Genomic DNA, 7952 nt, shown 5'->3' with positions numbered 1-7952 from the left:
CCGTAGCAAAGAGAAGATACTTTTGCCCGTGGTCTCCTCCAGAGGTCTTCGCGATTCACGTGAAAACGCTTAGTATCTTGTTTCTCCGAATAGAAGTGCAACATTCTTGCTATTAATATTGTTGAATAAATGAGCTGTTAGTCAGCAGTATCATACGGGGTGTCACTGACCCGGTGGTGCAACCTGAAGGAAGATGAATCTACGTTGACCGCCACGTTGATCACCGAAGATTGTTTCCTCGATCAGGCTATGATCGGAGTGCCTTAGAATAACTAAGATAAAATGAGTATCGTCAGCTAACAAATTTTGACATTATTTTGAATTTAAAAAAAAAATAAAGCACAAGATAATACTATGCTTAGAATAATGAAAATTCTCTTGTGGCCTCCTGAGAAATCTAGTATGGCAGTGAACGTGCTAAAAAGTAAGTCGAAGATGCAGAGTGCTCTAGATTTACTTCAACTTCGGTAGAATTCAGCCCTTTCGCACCATCAGTTCACCGACACTCTCATCTCAGTTTATCACTAAGATCGTATAAAGTTTCCTTCGCCCTAAGAGTCTTTGCTATAGATGTGCAATCTTCTTCCTTCGCACAATTCTCTCACCCTGTATCTTCGTCGAATGGGTTGGAGAGCCGGAACGTGTCAGAAAGAAAGAACAATTCGTGGTCGATTCGGTCGGTTGAATCACCTGTCAATAGGGCCGTCGAATAAGGAAAGAGAGTAAGCACACGATGGCTACGCCATGTTGGACCACCGTCGTCACTCGCCGAATATGCTCGGCGCATAATTATGAGGGCGCAGCTGCGAGATGGCACGTACACACCTTTTTCAAAACCACCGCTATGCACCTCCGTCACGCCAGTCTGTATTCCTCGTGAACGCTCCACCGTCGTCCATGTGCGCCGCACCGGGGACCGGAAGTGCCGCGATAGGCTATCCAACGGCGTCGTTTATGGCCACTGGATATCGGCCTCCGATCAAACGTGTTCGTAACGGTCGTACCGTCTTATCCGCTCCTCTGCTATATACTCCTCTCTTCAGTTTCACTTATTCACCAGCCTTTAATCCTTCGATTATACCAGTTTAACTCGGGAACTCGAGGAATGATCCAATTAATTCGATCAAATGACACAGGGAACGAGAGAACGTTATTACTCGTGCAAATCGTGATATTTCAATTATACAAAGTGACATGCAAAACGCTGATGTACGTTAGGCAATTCTAACTCGCAGCCTCACCTTTACTCCTGTATTATCTTTCTTGTGTAACAGAGACGTTATTATTATTATCATCAACCTCTTGGCTTGTAATCAATAAGTCACACTCGTAACGTAGGTCGCAATAGCGAAATGTATCATATTATTCCTGAAAGAAAAATCAAAGTTGTTCCTCTTCGGTGGTGCAAACACGCCTCCTAGAGGATCAACGAATTAATTCAGACGTATATACCGTCACGATAGAGGAGCGAAAGGGACTTGCACGCCGCTCGATAGCACAGATGATAACGCCGTTTGGCGCGTGTATCGCGTAAGAGCAGAAGTGGCTCGTTGTTCCCGTTCCTGCGTCCGCAACAAAACGAGCCGGAGCGTGAATAAAACGTCGATAGATCGTCGAGCGGCGGCGTGTTACGATCCACGGACAAAAGTATCTCCAAGTTCATCGAACTAGGCGCGCGGGCTACGATACGCGCCCGCGAACAATGCCCATCATCGCGTTTCATTTCGTCTCGTTCCGTTGGTATCATCACCGGTTCCACGCACCGCTACTTTTCACGCGTGCTTTTCCACGCTCCGCGGATTTTCTTTCCACGTTTCCTTCGCTTTCTACCAACCCCTCGCTGAATTTACACGCGCGTTTTTTTCGTTCGGTCGAGCGTTCGTTTGCGTCGCGTTTCAACGGTTCGAGCGTCAACCGGGTGAAGGTAAGAGGATTAGCCAGAGACGAGAGGATGATCCTTTTCGAAGCGGAGCACCTAATTACCACTTGTACCGTTCAAGGTTCACGGAGGATTTTTTTTTTTTTTTAAACAATAGGGCGCGAACGAGAGGCTTTTAACGATAGGAGAGGTATCTTTGGAACTAGGTGTTAACTTTCTAGATGAAGGTTTCCTGGATATAATTAACTTGTTGCACTTTTAATTTTAACTTTTTTTTTTTTTTTTGCCTGGTTAGCTACTTTTTACGAGTGCTTATTGAACTAGAAACACGTTTAAGAAGAATTCCTAAGAGTGATTAGATTGAGAAGAGATTGTGAACTGGTCAATCTCATAAAGTCGAGCGTGTAACACCGGGGAAATTAATGAACTGGAAACTCGTCGGCCAATTAGCGATTTACGGCGAACGCCGCGTGAATTTTCCCAAGGCTCGCGATATTGTGAGCGCTCGTTGCGTAAACTCGAGCGATTCGCGCAACACTCGCAGTGCCTCTCATCTTCATCCGGAAGATTTGACGTACGGCTACAATTACGGTATAAACGTCGATTACGATTAACGCGTAGATTCGACTAGATGTATCTCGGCGAGGAAAAAAATTGGGATGATTAAGTTAGGTTAGATCAGATTCGCGTTCGTCATCTACTATTTCTGATTCACTCTGTAGGGAATGGTAGGAAACACATTTGCGTAAAAATAAAAAAATCTGGAAGATTAGAACGGATGACTCTGTCGAGAGCAACACTGAAAATAGCCCTGTCCACATGACTGTAATCTGTCCACCCTGATGCGTAATAATGAAACGAGCGAGCGTGCACAGGAAAGACGTGCACGATAAGCACGCGATAACAGAAGACAGAGCGAAGAATCGTTGCTTATTGTCGGTTTCAGACCGGATGCCCTGTGCTCCACACACGGTACAACACTCTTGCACACCGTGTCTCTACACACGTTGGTTCGAAGTTCAAGGCCGTCTCGTGCACCGACTCGTGTAATTACTAGGGAAACTCTTTGATGAAAAGAAGGAGAAAAAAAACACACGAGAGAATTTCATTCGCGAAGAAACAAGCGATCTCGATGGCGAACACGCAACCTTCTCTTCAGCGCATACCACCTCCAAGCCTCCGTCGTCGTCGTCGTCTTTCTTTTCGCGTGACACGATAGTCGGAGGAAAAATTTCTCACGTGGAAATCGTTTCTCTCCTACTACCTCTCCTCTTGGTTTTACCTCGCAGAATTCTTTCCCTCTCTCGTCAGTGCTCGCGGCAGCTGTCAGCGACGCGAAACCTCCGACTAGCCACGGATCGATAATTCACCGTTCTCACGATCCAAAGAGAAGGAGAGGACACGAATGGACAGAACACAGAAGGGTCGGAAAGAGATAAATAGAGAGAGGGAGAGGGAAAAAAACGTACCCTCTAGCCGCACACTAATTTGCATCAGGGGTACGTATACATACATAGAGAGAAGAAGAGGATCCCTTTTGGATAGGGCGGTTCTCTTCTGCGTATCAACAGGGGTATCTAACGGTGGTACGAGGGTGAAACGTTACAGAGGGACAGGGGGATAATGCTCTCGAACACGTCTCTACTCCCTCTCTCTCTCTTTCTCTCCGATCGTTTCGTTTCGAAATGAAATATTTTATCTCGACCAGGATGCTGCCTGTACCCATCGTTTTCGATAAACTTTACAACAGAGCCTCGCTCTCTTTTCCAGTAGCCAGAGCTCTATTTACCCTGCCTTTCGTCGTTACGAGTAAAAAGGCTTCTCTCGTAGTAGACGTTAGTCGTCGTACGACGGAGGAAAATTCCTGATGGAGAACGGAGAGCAAGAGAAGATCGATCGAGAGTGGAGGCAGCGACGTCATTTTTCTCCGTGGTATTATTCCGAATCGAAGTTGTCGTACAGGATGCAGGCGCGTCAAGATTACGTACGTGCCGGGAATTCTAGGATACCGCGGCGGAGGAACGACGACGACGACGAGGAGGAGGAAGGACGGTATCGAAACCAACGAATTCTTCCTGTCGTCTGTTGTTCGCCGATTCGCCGGTGGCTTTGTAGAGTGGAGGAGAGACTTCAATTTCCCGGGAATCGAGTAGCAGCCGGTGCTGGCCATACACGCGCAAACAAAAGAAAAAGCATTAATCGCGCTTCCTCTCCTCAATACTGAAGCTTATCGCATACACTCGAACGCATCTCTCAAGAGGCTCACGCAATTTCTGTTCTCGTTTCTCTCACCACCGATTGCTCTAGATACTTGCGCCTGCATGCGTCTTCCACATGTAACACATGTAAACGGAATATAGACAAGTCTGTATTCGATGATAACGGCGGCAATCGATAGATAAATCGAATTAGGTTCATAGGGGAACAGGGTATGTGTGTGTATGTGTCCTCTATGTACCTATTGCCTGGTAGCGGCTTCTCCATTTCCTCTTAATTGTCTCGGTGGAAACTGGCTGATATCGAGATCCATGGTAACCAGGGTTATTTCGACGGAATATTACATTGACGAGGACGACGAGGAGGAACGTTTCCTAATTTTCTCCAGTTCAACGAGCCAACCTTTAGAAACTGTTAGCGAAACTTTCGACGGTGTAACTTTCGGAACAAAAAGTCGATCCTCCTCGAACCATTCTCTAGGTTTATATATATATATACACTCTTTTGTCGTTGAAAGTAACAATTATTGGACTTGCTAGGTCTTTTTGGATTATTTAAAAGCAGGCTTGGAGGAAAGCGGCGTAATTACTTGGCTATCGTTGGTCGCGAACGCGGAAGGGGATCGTGTTTGCGAAACAGATTCGCGAAAGTAGACTTCATTCCCATCCGTAACTTCGTTGTCTAACCCCCCTCGTTTCCTTCCTGGTCTTATGTATCCGGCATTAATCTCGCGCGACAGGCAAATCCCGTCGCAAGGATAATTAAATTGTCTGTAAAAAGGATTAATTAAACGTGGGCATTTCGTCTGTCCACGCGATGATAATCTTATACACCGCATCGGATCGTTAAATCCTTGCCCGTGTATATACATACATATGTATGTACGTACCTGACTGCGTAACCCCATCCTGACTGTTCACGTATCGATTCTGCACCAAGTTCAACCCTTTGTGATCAGAATTATATTCGCTGGATTGTTCCACGATTCAACCTCCTATCAGCTCTACTCGAGAAAATTTCCTAATTTAATCTTCCTTCGTTCTCCTCCTGTATTACACATTATCACACAAGATCCTTCATTTTTTCCCCTCAAATTAATTCTTCGTTACATACGTCGTTGCAGGCGTTTTACACTGCAATGCGTAAGTAAAGCACGCGTGTAACATAGGGTTGAGAATCATAGTTGGTTCTATTGTCTCTTGAATTTCAATATCAATTTTTCATATTCCACGGAACGCGATATTTAATTGTCTGTAAGATGTTGCAATTAGAAAGGATTAAAAGACACTCGTTGCGACAACGCGAGACAGCTGAGTGATTTTATAGTTAGCCTGGCGACTGCATCCCTAACGATATTCAATCAGATCAATATGTATGAACCGTGGCGAGCGGTTCCGGTCACTTGAACGTCCCTGTATACAGCCTGGGGCCGGACACACGGGCACGTGCAAATTTTCAAGAGGCTGCGGGAATAGGTCTCTGACCGAGGCGAGTAAATATTCCATTCGTAGCGGCAGGAAGTAACGGCGGGGTTATGTATGCGCATAGGCGCTGCTCGAGGAACGCAGGGTTGGTTGCGGGTTGTTCGAGTGAACGGTTCTCGAGGGTTGTTCGGCTATCGGGGACGAACCGTGCCACTCCATTCAGCGCGATAGCCTGACGTAGACCCGGCGTTTATCGCGCACCGGCAACGCTTCGTGAAAATAACCGCGCGAATTAACTCGTCGTTCCCGGCTCAGACGCCGGATTGTTTTCTCAGCCCGCTTCCCCAGACGCGACGCTGAAACGCATCGCCTGGACTCTCTCTCTCTCTCTCTCTCTCTCTGGGCTTTTGATACTTCCAAGGTCGAGCGTGGATCTTTTTAGAAATAGACGGAGCTGAGTTTACGAGCAACACGCGACGGGACATTTGGTGAAAGATGCTGGGAGAGAAGTGTTACGGATGGGTTGAATTGTTCACCGACAGATTTTTCTAATTAGGAGTGTTTGTAGCTTCGAATCTAAATCGACAGAATCTAGCGGACTGACGTTTTTCTGAAAATTCTTGAGTAACTTGCGATTTAGGGTAGTCTGCGATTCTTCACTGGCAGTGTATAGTTGATTGAATCGATAGTGTGAGGTGTTGAATTAAAGTTTGAGGATTATGAAGTAGGCGAATTTTTTAAGTATCTTCATATTCATCAAACTGCTGTTTTGCCTAATGTTACGATCTTACTATATCAATTTTATCGACTGTACGTACTAGACAAGAACCTCCGCAATTGGTAAGAGCGGGAAATTTGAAATAACTAGGACGAGAGAATCTATCGTCGTTAATTCGACAACGTCGCTACATAAATGAGGTCCCAAGGTCGTGTGTACCCACTGTATTCTCATAATCGAGTTAATATACTAATTTGGCAAATTATACGTGGGCGTAGGGTCGGTCAATGTCGCGGCTAGCACGGTTGCCGTGGCTGCAGGGGCTGTCGAGCGCGTTCTTCCTGCCAGGGACGCATTCTTACGCGAGATCACCGGTGAAATTGATTCTGATAGTCGAGGCCGTAACTGCAGAACTAATTTCGCAAATGGCACGGGGGATGGGCTGGTGTACCAGGTGCTGGTGAACTTGCGGCTACCGCGTTGGCAAACGTTCGAAACGTTGGCAAACGTTGCCGGATATTTCGCCGAGTTACACGCCGCTAACTCGAGCCGACGTTCTCCTCGGCGAAGTGCCGTCGAAAACGCGGGGCATCCTTCCCTCCTATCTACAGAAACGCCGTGGAAAATACTTGAAAGCTCCATTTCCATTTACCCTCTCCGTGTGATTCTCTCCCATCGAAACCTTGACTACTCTTTGATGTTTGCCAAACGAGTGTTCTGTGTTTCATATCGCGATGGAATTTTCATCAGTCGCCTGCAGTCACGGTTAACGAATCGGTTCAATTGTCCTCTTATTAAAGTTCTTTACCCCTTCTACGATACCCAAGCTTTCGATCGTCGAGGATTCTCTCTCGGAAAAGTGTAATCTACTCTAGAACGATACGGATCTATTTGCAGAAGTAAATCAGTCGAGCATGTTCGCTATCTCGAATAAAGAAAATAAATTCAGCAAATACCTCCTCTCTATACGCTGCGCAACAATCGTGAAACGTAGGAAAGAGAGAGGAATTGGAGGGACGGTAGAACCGGCAGGATCGGACGTGAACGTTCGCCCCTGGGCCACGCATACACATCGGTGTATGTGTTGGGGGGTTGCGAGCCGTGTCAGGATCGAGGGTAGGCGGCCGACGAACCGGTGGGAGGCCGACAGACAGGGACGAAGGGGGAGAAGAGAGGCGGCAGGCTCGACGGGAGAGTCTCTAACCGGGGGAAGGACGCCGGGCGTCGCGGCGCAGGCTGCCGCACCCAGCAAAGCGCCTGCTCCCCTTGAACCGGCAAAACGTATACCTGACGCAACCGTGGAGACGACGAACGCGCGTCGTTCTCGCGACACGCTGTTGCTAGGCGCTCGTTCTCGACGAGCCCCGATTTCAACCTAAGGGGATCTCGCGCCCCTGCACCGCGACGCCGTCCGTCCGTTTGCGTCTACGCGGATCTGTCAGAAACCGAGCCAAGGTCACGGAAACGTCGCAGAATCTTCGTCCTTCCGTTTTTATCCTCTCTGCGTATATCCGTGTTACTTAGCTTAGAGAGTGGTTCCTCTTCAAGTGTCGTGTGCTAATATAGATGTAGCTTTTGTGAAGTTCCGTTGCGAAGTTGCACAGGTGATAATGATACCGTGAGTTAGAGTGAGGTAACAGGATCGGAGTAAGGTAACTAACTGCGAACCAGGAGGAGGTGGTGGTCCGAATTTACACGGAAGCTCTCGGTCTCG

The sequence above is a fragment of the Habropoda laboriosa genome, unplaced genomic scaffold (assembly GCF_001263275.1).
Source record: "Habropoda laboriosa isolate 0110345459 unplaced genomic scaffold, ASM126327v1 scaffold64, whole genome shotgun sequence".
Classification (NCBI taxonomy): domain Eukaryota; kingdom Metazoa; phylum Arthropoda; class Insecta; order Hymenoptera; family Apidae; genus Habropoda; species Habropoda laboriosa.
Note: the sequence above shows the minus strand (reverse complement) of the source record.